The sequence below is a fragment of the Mauremys mutica genome, chromosome 5 (assembly GCF_020497125.1).
Source record: "Mauremys mutica isolate MM-2020 ecotype Southern chromosome 5, ASM2049712v1, whole genome shotgun sequence".
Lineage (NCBI taxonomy): Eukaryota > Metazoa > Chordata > Testudines > Geoemydidae > Mauremys > Mauremys mutica.
This window is the reverse complement of record NC_059076.1, coordinates 46,451,616-46,468,723: the sequence shown is the minus strand read 5'-3', so window position 1 is coordinate 46,468,723 and position 17,108 is coordinate 46,451,616.

Sequence of the window (17,108 nt, the reverse complement as noted above, 5' to 3'; positions counted from 1 at the left end):
TCTCCCACCCACATCTTACACTTGGGGAAATTTGGCCAATTCCCCGGTCAAATATATGTAGAGCCCTGCAGGGATTCAAAATGTATATCCACAGTTATCCGCAGAGCTGCAAGGCTCTACCAGGAACCGCAGCAGCAAAAGCAGCAGCCTGGTGTCCCACCGCTCCCAGGAGCCAGCACCTTGCACCAGCAGTTCCTCCACCGTGGCTGTACTGCCTACATCCCTGCCCCCAGCCCTGCCCATTGCACTAGCGCAACTAGGGACACCTGTCGGTGGGGCTGAGGGCAGTACAGCCACTCTGGAGAAGCTACTTGCATGGGGTGCTGGCTCCTGGGAGCAGCGGCCCACCAGGCTGCTGCTTTTGCTGCTCCAGTTCCTGGTAGAGCCCTGCAACTGCACGGATACTGATTTATATCCACAGATATCCACATCTGTAGATATAAATTTTGTATCTGTGCAGGGCTCCAGATATATGCTCTGCAAAGAGGTAGGGGAGTTGTTTTGTTTTGGTAATCCCAAAGGATATGTTATCTCTGATAGGGATTGTAACAGTCTGACAATTTCCTGCAATATCCTGAATGAACTTGATTGAATTAAACTTTATTGACTTAAGTTTGACTTAACATCTTTGGAGATCACTGTATTAAAGGCAAATGATTCTGTATTATTGTGAGATTGTATAGAACTTCTTTAGCAGGAAGACAAGATTAATGCAATCTCTAAAAGGTATTAGGACCTTCAAAGGTCTTTTTGAAACAAGATGTGTGAAGTGGATTTCCTACAAATTACCTTGGGGTGAAGGGAATGCAAATTTTCCCCTCTGAAGCCAATCTTCTGAAGATATGCCCTGGAGAGAGAGAAAGCTATTGTGTACCTATTACCTGCGTCTGGGAACTCCAGATCAAAGACCCCTGATCTGTATAAAGGCCAAGCTGAACATGTCATGTGTGTTCTTGTTCTGAACAGAAGCTGTGATGAAATGGTAACCACAAGGAATCCCCTTGGGTGGGGGTTGAAGAACTGTTCCTGCCAGAGTCCATGTTAATGTTAACTTTAGTAATCTTATTAGCACGTGTGTAGATTCTTTTATTGTTTTTAATATGTTTTGCCTTTTGCCTTAAGAATAAAGCAAGCCTTGCATTGGAAGTGCAGTTTGGTACCTTATAACTGTAGCAATTATACCTGTTATCCATCTCTAAAGAGAGAGCATTCTTGGGCAACCTGGCCTGGGAAATGCACAGTGAAGGCGGGGAACTGTGCTGCCTGGAATACTCCTATCATAAGGGAGAGATATGGGTCTCCACCCTGAAAAGCAATTGCTGGGGAGCTGGAAGCTGGGATCGGGGGCCCTTGCTGAAGCTCTGAAGGGAAATACAGATTCACTTGCCCTCGGATATGTCTGTCATGGTTGACTTTGCTCCTGTTTGGATACGCCTGCTCTTATCAGTGGCAAAAGTCATCCCAATGCTCCATTCAACTTGGTGGGGGGAATTTTAATAAAAGATGCTGACGTCCCCTCTTGCACACCATTACTTCTTTTCCTCTTCTCTTAGCAAGATAATAGCTGCATTTAAGGTAACTGATGGTGATGCTTTAGTTGAGCAACAAGACAACTAATTACCTGAACACAAATCACAGTTCTTTCTGTTCTATCTTGAAGTTCAGTGACTCATAGAATGGAAAGGAGTAGGGAAAAAACACCATGCTGAGGAAGCCCTGAACAGGAATTAGATCATGTTTTCACCTCTCCCTTAGCCAGAAGGCCGAGAAGCTTCCTTCAGTGGAGGTTACCCCTTTTCTCCTTTTCTACATAGAAATGGTGCCCTTTTATTGTTTTGGCATTTTATAGGGACTTGATGTGCTTGAAATCTGAGCCTTGACAACTGTCCATGCAAGAAACAAACAGGAACACTCTGTTCCATTGCATATTTTTCATATGTATTGAAAAGGCAAGTAGTACTGCAGAACACATATTCACCAGTTAAACCTAGCCTTAGAATGTGAAATGAGTATTCAGATTCACCATGGCTGAAGTGTAGTTATACTTTGGAAACTGAAGATGTGAAAATGACAGGCAGGTTCCATGCTTGGGTTTTGTGGCATATTTTCCAAATGTGATGACTGTACAAGAAAAGAGATTTTTTATTACTATAGCCATTCCTGCAAACACATCCTGAGAGCTGAGAAATCTTGAGACATTCTTTCTTTCTCTTGGCAATAATGATTTTGCATTAAAAACATGTAATTATTCTTTTGGGTGATATACCATAAGAATAGACGCCAGGTTATAAAGCCATTACAGCTTTAGAAGAGTGATGTTAACAGGAGTAAAAAGTCTTTTAGGCTTATTTTAATTCATAAGAAAACAGATATGACTCTGAGCACATGTGGGAAGACGATCTGTAGATTTAAAGGTGCCTTTTTAATGGTCGTTTTTCTGACCATAATCACACCTTAAGAGGCCAAATTTACAACAGCCACCTCCATATTGCTCCCCTATAATTATGGAGATAAAGTGATGTTTGCCTAGGAAATTACGATACACTAGTCTAAAAATTATGCATCCTTTTCCTGCTTCTGTCTAGGATTTATGCCATATGCTGCTTATTACTTCATGAAGTCCAAGATAGACTTTGGTGTCCTTATGGGGTTCTTTTGTTGGCTTTTGGGTGGGGCATTTATGGGGTTTTTTGGGGAGGGCGCATTTATCAGACCTTTACTTTGTGAACTAATTTATCAGAGCAAAAAGTTTTATTTTGAATAGTAATCTTTATGGGATTGAATATCTAATTAGACTAGTCTGAGAAACTATAAATAGGGTCCCCCAACATGCATGTACCTGTTTTGTGCATGCACTTGTAGCATCATTTATAGATTCTGTGCAAATGTAAAGCCTATAGTTTTTTGAAGTTTCAAAATATAATTATCACACAAAACAATCCCAAACCTCTTATAAATGTTTTAGCAAGACTGTTTTTAAAATGAGTGATTTATCACCAAATATACTTACATAAGCCTAGAAGTGTCATTGAAACAGCTACTTCACATCCTTGCACCATAAAATTGGAGTCTTTAACAATCTGAACTCAATAATAATACCATGGAGTTGTAGTAATAATTTTGCAGCTAATCTTTATTTATGTTTCCCTTTGTAATAGTGAATAAATAAGGAGAGCAGCTGGGAGGTTGGGTGTGACAGCTGGGTCTTTCCGGAATGTACCATTATTTCCAGATCAGCAGTTTTCTTTTGACCTAAACTAAACTCTGGCCTATTCAGCGGAAAAATGCCTGCAGGGGAGATACCTCCTGTACAGCTTTTAGTCCCTTTGTGATGTTTCTCCTAGATCCCTTTTTATTTTTTTAAACAAAAACTTTAGTATAGAAATGAGGCCAAGAGATTTGTGTGACAGGGTTGATTAAGTCCCAGCTGCACCATAGAATTCTGGATCCTAAAAAGTCAGCACAGTTACAGGAGGTAGGTAGTGTTTAGGCTAATTGTATTTTTGTAACACACATAAAATATCTCTGCTTTAAAGAGAGGTGTAAAAAGGAGTCATGAGAAAAACATCTAAGAATTCTCCTGACATATAAACTCGGCAGGAGTCATACTTACCTGGAGTGCATAACAAATCCTTAATTGAAATTATACAGAGCTTGGAATGACATCTTTTTTTCTGTGTTAAAGCCCTAAAAGCTCATTGCAAAACAATAGTTTCATGCTACCTCAATTAATTCAATAGACATCTGGATCTTATAAAGAGTTGAGAATAAAGATTTAGTATTAAATTACTGAACAGGGCAACTGTGTTTAGCTTTCAAACAACTTCTTGAAACCTTTTTTTTAATTTGAAGTAAAATTAGATTTCATCAGGAATTGTCAAAATTAATGTACTCGTTTAATTATTTCCTATTTTTGACAAAATGCTCGTAATCCTTTCTAAAGGTGTTCTCATAAGCAGTGTTTAACAAGATGCATGCCAGATCATTTTGTCTTGTATTTCACCCAAAATAGAATCAGCACTAAAAATAACAAAAAAAAGGTTTCCCTTGAAGTCAGTATGAGTGTGTGAATTATTTAGGAAGACTACTTTACAGCCCCCAATAAGTTTCTGGAGGATGAGTCAGTGAGGCAAGTGGCTTGTTACTCTACCCAGGGAGACTAACTGCTTCATAATTCCAAGGCCAGAAGGGACCATTGTGATCATCTTGACTCACCTCCTGTACACAACACAGGCCATCGAACTTCTTCCCAAAAATAATTCCTAGATCACACCTGAAAGAAAAACACCCAATCTTGATTTAAAAACCACCATGACCTTTGGTAAATTGTTCCAGTGTTTAGTTACCATGGTTAAAAAATTATGCCTTGTTTCCAGTCTGAATGTATCTAGATCCAATGGCTGGATGTTGAAGCATGTTATACCTTTCTCTTCTAGACTGAAGACCCCCTTTTCAAATATTTTCCCCCATATGAGTACTTATAGACTGTAATCAAGTCCCGCATTTACCGTCTCTTTGTTAAAACAGATTAAGCTCCTGAGTCTATCACTGTAAGGCATGTTTTCTAATCCTTTAATCATTCCAGTGATGCTTCTCTTGAACCCTCTTCAATTTAACATCCTTGACTCGTGGAATCCAGAATTGGACACAGTATTCCAGCAGTGGACACAACAGTGTCAAATGGAGATGTAAAATAACCTTTCTAATCTTCTCAATATTCCTCTGTTTATGCATCCATTAGCCCTGTTAGCCACAGCATCGCACTGGGCGTGGCTCTCTAGAGGGCTCAAAGGTAGCAATAAGAAGGAAAACAGAGAGAGGAAATAATTGTGGGCTTTTTTCATGTTTTAAACCAGCATATGTGAGAGGGGGTTGTGGGTTTTTTTTCCTGTTATACTCCAGTATGTGAGTTCTTCTCAACCTACTTTCCAATATATGCTGTTGTGTTGCTCAGGAATAGGTCAGATAAATACAATCACTGACCAACCAGATACTAACAATTAGGGCTGGCTGAATGAAATGAAAACACCCCAAAATTGAAAAGTTTCCCGTTTTCGGATGAAAAAAGAAGTTTTGGAAATGTTGTCATGATGCCTTTTGGGGTTGTAGAATGGGTACCTCGTTCCCATATTTTCCTCAATGGGCCAGGCTCTTTGGCCAGATTATATCTCCCAGGATGCACTACAGTAATTCAGCAACAGAAGAAACAATGATGCCTCATAAGAGATGCAGTCTAACCAGGGAACCTGGCCCATGGAGAATGGCAGCATGAGTCGTCATGACATTTTCATTTTTTTGGCTGAAACTTTTCAGTTTTGATTTTTTTTCCATGCAAATTTTGACTAAAACAATTGTTTTTTCCTTTTCATGAATATTTTCTGCAGAAAAGTAAGTCATTTTCAGATCAGCTCTACTACCAATGTCTCCTATAAAAATAAAACTTAATGATCACCGGATGAGATTTTGGGTATTATTAAGACAAAGTCTACGCCATCTGCAGGGAGCAAGTTGCAAAGCAGTCCACTAAAGAATCTATTCCTCTATAAGCTGGGTCTGTTGTATTCATTTCCATTAATATTGCCATGATTTAATAGCTGTAGCAGACTAATGATATTGTGTTCTTTCCAATAATTTTCACTTATGTATCTGCTATACAACCTTAAGATGGTGTGTGAGAGAGTCATGCATGAGCTACAAAATGCAGAGCAGCATTGGTGTCAGCTCTGAAATGTTGGTTGATCAGGTATTGTGACAGTAGCAGTGCACAGAACAACTTTTAAGTAAGATGTTTGTCCACCACAAACAAAAGACTCTTTTACAGGAAATATAAAGCAGTGAATCTAATGCCTTAATGAAAAATAGAATATTAGCAATGCAATGGATTATCAAGAGAGACTGGGGTGATCTGGGAATCTAGTAAAGTAGGTTCTATTGCTGACTCTGCTGGTGATTCTGCAATACTGGGCAAATAGTGAACCATCTCTCTGCTTCCATTTCCCTGACATTACCAGATATCAATTTCCCTCTTTGTAAAGTGCTTTAACATGCTCAGTTGAAAGGCACTATACAAGTGAAAAGCACTATACAGTGAAAAATATTTGTTCTGTTGTTAGTTTACACCAAGTAACTAATGGAAAGCAACAATCTGACCCCATCTTCTTGAAGTGGAAGGAAGAAGCTTTGTCTCTTGAACTAAAAGGGGATTTGTTTTATTTTGTTGAATTGCAGTCCTTGTGGATAAATTATACTGAGTCTGCCTGCAAAGTGCTAATTAATGTTATGATGTGGGAACACTGTATAATAAAGATTGCTGTCGAGGAATGTGAATGAAAAGGAGATTGTTCCTGAGATGTTGAAGGGTAAACAAAGTTGGGGTAGGTCTCAGTAACCTTGACTCTGAATTTTCATAGAATTGTGCCTTGCTTTTTGTCTCCTGTAGTTTATATTTTCCATTGACAGGAATCGAGGAAGAGAAAATCTTAAACTAACAACATCCTATCCTCAGCCCCATCTTCCCTTTTAGAGATTGAGAATGAAGCAACACTTTCCGGTGAAGGGGGGGTGAAGCATCTATAAAAAGATGTTTTAAAATGAACCACCATCACCTTTTTAGCCTAATTATAGCCCTGCTGTTCATAATGCAAATTTGTTTGCCTCAGATTATCTATTGTGCAGAACTGCACATACTTTCAGTTCTGTTATTAAAAATAATATAGTTTAGTTAAGAATCAGTCAGCATTTCCATTCTAAACCATTGCTTCCCTCAATTTTGCCATAAAATTTTTCTTCAGGAAGAAATTTGGCATACACCAATTTCAGTAGGAAACCATTTTTTTCTCCCTCCTTCCTTCTCCCTCTCTCCTCAAGTATTTAGAATACTACAGCATTTAGGGTTATTTGTTCAGGAACTTATAGAAGTTCTGGCTTTGCTATAAAGCCTTCTTTCCTTTTGACACACGAGAGAGCACTGTATATTAATAATGGAGTGTGGGACTTTGCAGCGGAATGCCTATTCTATTTGAAAATTTCTTTTGCTTGACACTCTTGTGAGTTCACCAGAGGTGGTAATGGCAACTCTAGAAAAGTTAAAACAACAACAAACGTAAACTGGCTGAGCGGTTCTTTTTTCCTTCCTCCCTTTTTTTCTTCTCTTTCTCCTTCTATTAATTGTTTAATCACTTTTAGGGTTCTGGGGCGGGGAAGTTTTTCAACTGTGGATTTTACTGACTGCATATAAAGTTTATGAGGTCTTCTAGAATCCCCTTATTTTCTCTTCTTTTTGATACCATCGCCCCACTGACATCAAAAGTCTTAGATCACAAGACACCATCACCCTTCTACCGGATGGGGCTCCCTTTGGATTCTGTCAGCGTTGCTTCTGAGCATTGGAATAGGTTATTCTAGGTGACAAGACACATCTCTTTCTATAAGACTCAGCCTGGTGACTCAGCAGCCCTTACAGATCCTGTTGGCTTGAATGGGCTGGGATTCAACCTTACACTCCCAAAGCTGAACTGCCTCTTAACTACAGGTCTTTGCCTATATATCACTGTAAGTGATCTAAACTGAGTTCTGCTAGACCACATTAAAAAGTATCTTAGTGTGGATTTATCTGATACACCCAAACAGCTGGACCAGTTCTGTCATATCTAATCTGATCCAAAACACGCCCCTGTGTATTAAAAAATCAACCTGGAATAATGAGGTCATGGAATAAAAATATATTAAATTTAACTATATCATGTAAGCAGCTTCACAAAGTGTAGTCATCAGTCTGACCAGGAGGAGTGAATCAGAGGTACAATGAGGAAAGTGGAAGATTAAATTTTAATTGCGGAGCAATTTAACCAAAGTTTGCAGAAACTGCTTTTATTTTTTTTAGCAACACCACCAGCACCATGCAGCTCTTTATCCTGCCCTTCCCAGGCTCCTCCATGGCAGCATTTAACACCACAATTTTGGGGAGGATGTATGCACAGGAGATACCGTGTTGTGATGCTGGCACAATATTTTAATTGTATGCATACTACAGTGCTACTAAAGAGCAAGCTATTATAGCTGGTGCCTTCATTCAGTTACTGGGAGGAAAATGTCTTATGGGAAAAAATGTGGGGAGAGTGATATTGTGACTCAGCTGAGCAGTTTTGAACTTTTGTGCAATGTCAAAAGTTTGGGAAGACACAATGAAACTGCTGTGACTTACCACTTTATTAATACACCAAGTTTTATTTTGTTCTGACAGCTCCCAAGGAAGTGAAAAGTGGACTGGCATGTACTTGTTGACACCTTGCATAAATATTTGCTGCAAAGGAGGTTAGACAGACCTGGATGACTGCATTTACGCAATAATAGTGTGTTCTGGAGGAAAATTAAGAAAGCATATGCTTATGGCCTGGAATACCTAAAGTGCTATCCAAAAATGAGGGAAGGAGCTGTGATACATACCATGAGCACTGAGTCTCGAGTGGAACTGTATGTGCAATTAATTGCCAATGGTGAGTGTCATTGTGCCATCAGTAACTTTAGCTGATACCATGAGCTTATCTAAGCAGCTACAGTGGGTGGTGTAGCTGGGACAGTACTTTAGAGAACCCAGATATCAAGAGAGAGACAAATAAGATTCAAAAGTTCAGCACATGGTGGCGATCCCGCAGCCAGTAATGGATGGACTTAACTTGGCAGGTAATGGTAGTTTGCACATAGGTACAATACCAGCAGCAGCCATTGCCTCGACATCCCAACAAGATATGTGGTTATTTGTGTTGGAATGGGACATCTGGAGTGTGAACTGTGGGCTCATCAAACTAAAGTCCACAGGAACCCTATATTCAGAGACTGCGGAGGGCAACATGGTGGCCACGAACTTGATGGGGAGATAACCGTCTAATGTGGATAGACATTTTCCTGACAGTGTGCCACAGCAGCAGATTGCAGGGGGAGGAGTAAGGGAGCATGGGTCAGTCATTACTGCAAGGCTTCTATTCAGCTGTGTTCCACCCACTATCATATCTGTACTTTTGCGGGTTAGGGTGCCCATTATTTTAACACTCCAGGCTTGGCCTACAGCTATTATCAGGTCTCATGGTAAGTACAACTCTGCAAGGAAGCAGCTTTTGCACTACAGTCATAGCCTTATGGATTTGTGGCTGTGCTCCTTGAGGCTATCTATGAACCAGTGACCTTCCATCATCTTGTCACGTGGGTGCTAGAAAGAGGCAAGGGTTCTATGCTGTATATATTATTCTGAAGCATCCCTTTGTCCCAGATGGCCAAAAGGACAAAACCTAGTCTTGACATGGGCCTAGTCTTCCAATGGATAAGGGACTGTGAGCAGCCATTTTCCTGAAAGTGGCCTTATCCCTGCTCCCATGTTTGTATTTCCTTGTTTCAACCATCCCATCATGCAGGTCTCTGCTAGTAGTGCTCACACATCACTTCAACAGTTAAATTCACATTGTCCTTTGTGCTAATTCTACCCTGACTTTGGCTGAGTGAAATTACTATGTTATTAATTGCGAATTCTTAGCCATCACCTTGATGATGAGTGTCTTTGATTATCTGGGACCACTATTTACTATCTTAGTTGCAGACTATAATTAAAGCCACTACTTTAGTGGATGATTGCACTGCAAGTTATCAGTATTTTTCCAGACTGTGAACTGTGAACTATCTCCCATACCTCTTAAATCACCAGTATCCTCACTCACTGTAGCTATTCCTGTGTTCCTTGCAGTAACTTACAAGAAACCCAGTAAATAGATGACATTCTTCAGTAGGTTAAGGTTTCACTCCTGGTTAATAACAGTATGTAAGACAAATAGTGTAAATAGGCATTATTGACAATTGGGATGCTACTTGAGTGTGATACAGGAAGTGTTGTACCAGCCCATCACAGGACCTGGAACGGAGGGTTTAGTTCTGGCAATCCCTTCTATATTATAATGTGATAGTTTACATTACTACAAAAGTCACCTGAGTGTGGAAATATTAGTAATTATTAAAAATATGGGAAGCATCACTTCTCTTTGTTCAGTATGGCTTCTGAGTTACCATGAAATGTGTAGCCTTTGCAAAACAAGTGTACTATGGAGATGGGGACTTCCTCCTGACCCATGTGAAGATCAGCATTTGCCCTGATGCATGATTAACTTTAGACTTGGACAAAACCTTGTGCATGAAAAAATTTCCTATGGGAAAATGTGTTTTTGCAAAATGGAAAGTTTTCTGTGTGAAAATGTCCATTTTGATTAAATTATTTCATTTCGCAACTGGGAAAATCAAAACAAAAAGTCAAGTATCAGAGGGGTAGCCGTGTTAGTCTGGATCTGTAAAAGCAGCAAAGAATCCTGTGGCACCTTATAGACTAACAGACGTTTTGCAGCATGAGCTTTCGTGGGTGAATACCCACTTCGTCACTTGCATCTGACGAAGTGGGTATTCACCCACGAAAGCTCATGCTGCAAAACGTCTGTTAGTCTATAAGGTGCCACAGGATTCTTTGCTGAAAACAAAAAATGTCATAATTATGACACATTGGTTTTATTCTGTTTTGAGCGAAAATGCCAAAAGAATAGGTTTTGACATTTCTGATATGGAACTTTTTGGAATTTTAGTACTATGAAATGTTTTGACATCTCAACTTTCTATTTTGATTCAAAATGGAAATTAACTTTGAAATGTCAAACTTTCATTCCTGATGAAAATTCCATTTCCCAATCAGTTCTAATTAATATGTAGCTCTTACACTGATCAGGGTAACCTATTATATATCTTCAAGTAATAAGACACAAATCCTATTTTGCATCGTGCCTCATCATCACTCTGCAGCTGTAAATTCTGCAGGTTAATTATATGTTGGGCAAAAATATTTCCTTTTAAAACAAGTAGCTTATCAACTTATCTGAGTGCCATTATTTTTGTAGTTTTGGAAAAGGACAGTAGAACTGTCAGATTTGTCTACCATAGACTGAGTGAGGATCTCAAGCTTTGAACCCATCTGTGCTTGTAACTCAAGTTACTTGCAATGGGAAACATATTGATAAGTAAACTTGGAAAGATATTCCTAGAAGTGCTTATAATTTGCTTTTAAACTACTAAAGTGAGGCTCCTTTGAGAATAGAGGAAGAACATTTGCAACTATCCTGGTTATTTTTTGTTGAGATGCCCTTCTTGGTAGCCCTAATACTTCAGTGTTCTGTTATATTTAATGCAGAAAAACAGAGCTGCAGAATCTGTTGTCAGCAGTGCCTAGGAACATCAATGCAGAATGTGAGCTTTAATGGCCACAGGGTTGGAGAGGCCCCTTTTAGACTACAGGTATCATTAGCTATTTTAGAAAATGCAGATGTTTACACAAAACAATTTTTTAAATAAACCCTGGTAAGAGCTCCTCTTGTTCCCAGTATCTCTTTCCACTTAGCAAGCACATTCAGTTAATTTCAGAATATTTATTTGACAAGGAGAGAATTTTGAGACATAACTTATTTTTAAGAGGGAATTGGCAAGAGTCAGTGTTTCATTCACACAATTACAAAATTGTATAAATTAATATATAATCTACAAAAACTTCAAACGCAATAATAAAATGAACTGAAATACATTTTATAAAATAAGTAATTTCACATGTCAATAATACAAATAATCTTACATATATACAATGCCTTTTATCTTGAGGGCTTCCAAGCACTCTCCATCTATTTATACATACACACAGTCCCATACATACAGATCTACTGAAAGGTACTGATTCTAGGATGGAAGACAGCAGCCAATAGGCATACCACACACTGCAATATAGTGAAGAATTGAAATTATTAGTCAAGGATAGCAGTGCAAATTCCTATTCTTGTAAAAAGAGCCATGTTATCTTTAATGTCCCCTAGATCCAGACAGGACTTTAGTTTGTAATGGCTTATCAGAAATGTCCCCATTTAGCAAATAAGGCACTTCAGTTAATCTATCTACAGTTTATATCTGTAGACAAGACTGAGAAAAAAGATAGAGGATCATTGGTATTGGAATAAGGCTGCTCAAACTGGGTGACATATGAAAAACAATGTGACCTAGGAATACTGTATATTCTATTTTTCAGACCATTACAAATGTTCTCACTCTTAAAAATAAGATAACTAGTACTCTGATAGCTAACTTTAAAGTTAACCAATCTGTCCTTTAAATGAAAAAGACACACCAATAAAATGTCCCTTAGGCATGAGCCTAAACTATTTATACTTCTTGAATGTATATGTGAGTGATAATAGCACTTATGTACTATGCCTTCACTGTTTGAAAATGGAAGAACCTACCCCATAAGACTTTTGTCTCCAGAGTTTAGGGAACTGTGTGGTAGCAGGATGAGGGCAAGTTGCGAAGATGCTTTTGTCTGCACCAGATAGCTAGGAATATAAGTAGCCTCCCACCAAAAATCCCAGTGTATGTCAGAGAGCATGTGAAGAATAGCCTGTTTCCAGGAAGAACCTGCTGTTCAGTCTGAGAAGTGGTCAGGCTGTGAGCAGATAGCAGAAATGATACCGGAGAGCTGGGCCCTACTCTTGAAGATTCTGTTGACTAAGGAGGGATGTCAGAGCATGTGTAATGAGCTCACTAGTGAGTATGGAAACTCCTAGTATATGTATGACATAGGAGGAATGGACCCAGGTGTAGCTATGTGGCTTCATACCTCTTCAGATTTATATGAAAGGTTGGTGTTACCAGAGCTTACAGTGGCACACTGGGGCGAGGGCAAAATAAATTAAAGGAAGTAACAGTAAAGTTAGTAAGAAGAGAAAGGAAGGAGGGGGGAAGAGGGATTCTAGGCCTTTTCTGGTATCTTCCCTCTTCATTTGGGCTAGAGATGGTTGAAAAATGTTAAGTATTTTCTATGAATATTTTTTGAAAGCAATACAAAGTTTCTATTTGGAATTTTAAATGTAAATTTTTGTTTTTTGATTGAAAAAAAAAACCTGGAAAAGTTTTGGGTTTTTGAAAACTGAACAAATCTGTGGTTTTGTTTTTCATTCACAAAAAGAGAAAAAATTGAAACAAACAAAACACTTCAAGAAAATTTTCATTTTGAAAAAAAGTCATTTAAAAAAAACCAAACCTCTTCATCATTTTCATCACATCTAATTTGGGTGGTTTGAAAGCAGAGCAGTTGCCTGTCTGGAGGGAGCTGAAGCCAAGGAAAAGACCCAGCTCATCTAGTGCCAGTGTTGATATTCCCATTTAAATGACTGTGGCTTATGCCTCTGATAGCAGTGGGCCCTGGCCTGTCAGCTTTGCTAATCTTGGAATGTGACTTGCTCCATCAAGATATTGTGATTATTGGTCCATGAAGCTAGGAATTGGTGCACATACCAAAGTCTGTGATGCTGAGCTCAGACAAGGAATGAGGTAAACACCAGAAAATACAAACTGTGGTGATAATAATAATAAGAGTTAGGATTCAACATCAAGCAAAGGAGAACCTTGCCTTGCAGGTTCAGGAGGGTCCAGGTTCAGAAACAGTTTAAAGGGAACAGCTGTAGACAGTGAAACTAAAGGAAAATGAACAAAGATGGAGTGCTGTTCTTTAGATGGAGTAAAAAGGTGGAGAAAGAGGTCGCTATTTCATCGGTCAGATCCCAACTCAGATTTAAACAAGGGGACTTGTAATGAGCCCTTGGTGGATATAGAAGGGAATGGATACCTCTGTGGTTAATTGAATATATATTGGGATAGGAAAAGTTCAGAGCTGGATCCATATGGATAGGCCTTATCCTTTCAGCAGATTGGAAGGAGGCTGTGTGGTTCCAGGATCAATAAATTAATATTGTTTGAATGGGCTGGTTTGTGTTAGGATCTTTTTTGTCTAGTGACTTCTCCACATGGATCCTACTACCTGTGAAAAATGGCACAGGGTGGAGATTAATTTGTGATCTGTCTTCTACTGAACATCCTTCTGTCTTCATGGGTATCTGGCTGTGAGAAGTATCTACCTCACGATACCACTAGCTATAGAAGGATCCAGATCATAATGAGCAGCCTCTCCCTGAATATCCCACTGTTTCCAGAGTGGTAAAAGACAAGGGTAAATCAGGCTGTGAAAAACTTTTGTGAAGAGTCTGTTGTCTATTGGGGCAGGGGGGTCATTGAATCTGTCCAGGCACTGGGATTTTTGGCATGGTCTTTGAGCAGCCTCCACTGATAATCCAGCTAAATTGTTGTGGTGTGTAGACTGCACATTAACTTGCTAATATGGAGACACATGGACAAAGAGTAGAAAAATTGGATATTGCAAAAACAAAAAGGGATTTCAGGTGTATGCTCAGGATGCTAGTTTATAATACAGAGTATCAATCAGTCATTTTAAAATCCTTAAAGTGTACTTGAAATTCAGCCTCCCCAGCCAAACTTCAGTCTTTCTGAGGAATTATTTTCCAGCTTTCAGGACAGGAGATACATGATCCTTTATCGTGCCACTTCTTAGAAATGATATGATGTAACTGTAATATAAATCAGTTATATACATTATCAATGTAAAAATGAGTATATGAAAGGCCATGTTTCCTCTTTATGCTAGTTCATCACTATTTACAGTTTTCACCTTTCATTACATTAAGATAGTTTAGGTGCCCAGGTTCACATACCATCTCACACCTACAGTTGCAAAGTGAGACTGAGGACTCACCAGGTACAGCAGAAGTGGGTGACATCTGGAAAAAAATATTTAGCTCAAATCTCACCTTCTACAGTTTAAGGCACTGATTTTATATATATAATCCTGGGAGGAGGGAAAAGGACCTACAGAATGAACTAAAAGATACTTAAAATAAGAAACAGATTGTCATTTTAGGCCAATGTTGGCTCCCAAGCCTAATGTCCTCTCTTGACAGAATAACTTACTGTTTCTGTGTCACTAATTTTTACTCCTCAGCTCCCTTTGCATTGGAATATCACCATTACAAGTCTTTTGCTTGAGACTCATGGAGGAGAGGGTCAAATACGACTCTGTTTCATCAGTGTAAATCCAGAGTTTCTCCACTGGAATCCTAATAAGCTGTGGGCTTAATTCTGCTCTGGTTCGCACTGATGATGGATGGTGATATTCTGGATTTACACACTGAGCCAAATGCTGCTCTGGGTTACATGATAGTGTGTTAGCATCCAGTGTTTAAAGGGATGTCATCAATATAATCACACTTGTGACTGAAAATGTTTAATCTAGTATTGTTTCAAGTAACACTTTACAATTACAATGAAAAAATAAATAATATTTTTTCTCTAATCCCTTTTGTTTACTTTGGATATTTGATGGCACTTTTCGTATAGCCAATCTCAGAGTATTCATTTCCTCTTGATGTTCACTTTTGAGGGTTTTTCACACAGCAACAGAGGAGAAACATTTTTAAAAAAACAGTAAAAGGGAAATGGACTTGTAAACCACAAACTCTGGTATGAAAACTCGTATGTTGGAAACTGAGACTTTGGGATTTTGCTCTCATTCCTGAAACAGAATGTCCAGTTGATGGTAAGAGTAATTTAATCTTATATTTGTGTTTCTGAAATGTGCAACACCACAGAATCTGGGTACAAGTTACTAGTCAATTGCCATCTCTTCAGGTTAATGCCTTTTCCTGGTCTCAACCAAAAGCTACATTTTCAAAGACATTTTTAAGTTAATTCTTGTGGCGAGCAAATTATTTCAGCCTGTTACATCCACATGATCACAAAAATGTAACTGAGAGTCTATTTATTGTTCTGTTGTAACTCTATCTGAGAAGTAGACAATTGCCCTAGGCTTAGAATTTCTAAAAATGTGTATCAAACGTGATCTTGTACAGGCAAAAAGCAGCAAGTTGATTTCTTCCAAGAGCAACTTGCCATTTTATACAGTTGTTGGCTTAATAAGTGAAATAACTCTAGGCTATGCACATGCCATAATGATTGCATTTTGTAAGAAAAAACTGCACCTATGAGTTTCAAAGTTTCAGTGCCAAGACTAGTCATATTGTGGTCTTTTATGTTGCAACCCCAAGCTATTCTTACCACCCTAGATAAGGGGTAGCAGATCAGAGAATAATACTGATTTTAAAATAACTAAACAAAACAAAATGAAAATGACCTAGTCAAGCAATATAAACAGCACTTGATTGACAAGATAGATACTCCTTGAAATATACTGCTAGCAGTAAATAGCATCTTATGCCCATGAGCTGTTTTCTAAATTAATTAAGCCAAGAATAATAATCTGGCATGTGCCCTTGCTGAATTAAGCCCTTACTTCTGAAAAATGCTGCAACTCCCTCCCAATCACCTCTGGAAATGATAGCACTAGTATTCTGGTGGATTGGAGTTATATCACAGGCTTTACCCTCTCCCCACCCCAAATGAAACAATTTTCTAGTATAGACAACTACAAAAGCTTGAAGGGTTTGAAATGGAAAGCTTTGCTTTCTTACTTTTGTGTGTTGCTTGAATTTGCATTTTCTTGGGATGGGCAGAGGGAGGTTTAAATGCAAAATCTGCAGGTCCAAATTCTACTTTATCTTCATCAGAACATGAGTAAGAGTAAGTATATCTGGTTCACTGAGGCATAATCAAGATACCCTTGCCTAAAGTTACAAGATATTAAATGGCTCCCAAAATTTTCTGTGCTTGGCCTTGAAGTAAAACTATTAATATACCATTTGAATGCTTGGATTGTATAGATGCAAAGTATATCTTGTATGTAGTGTGCCATGTACTGTGTGTGGGTTTGCATAAAGAGTTAGTATTTTGTATTTGGTCATGCACCTTCTTCCCGATTGTTTGTTTGTTTCTTGATTTTCATATTTGTTCCATAACTTCCAGTTACTATCCTAATATAAAGAAAAAATGACTTCAGAAAATGTAAACTGTTAGCTATTCTTCTTTATTTATATCACAGTTGCACTTAGAGGCCCCAGCTGAGATCAGTGTTCCATTGAGCTAGGTGTTGAAAATATTTTTTAAAAGGTTAGTGTCTACCTCCAAAAATTCAGAAGCTAAACAGACAAAGGAACCATTATTAGATGGGGAAACCGAGGCACAGTGAGATGATTTTGCTCAAAGTCACTCAGTAAGTCTGTGGAAGAGCCAGGAATGAACAC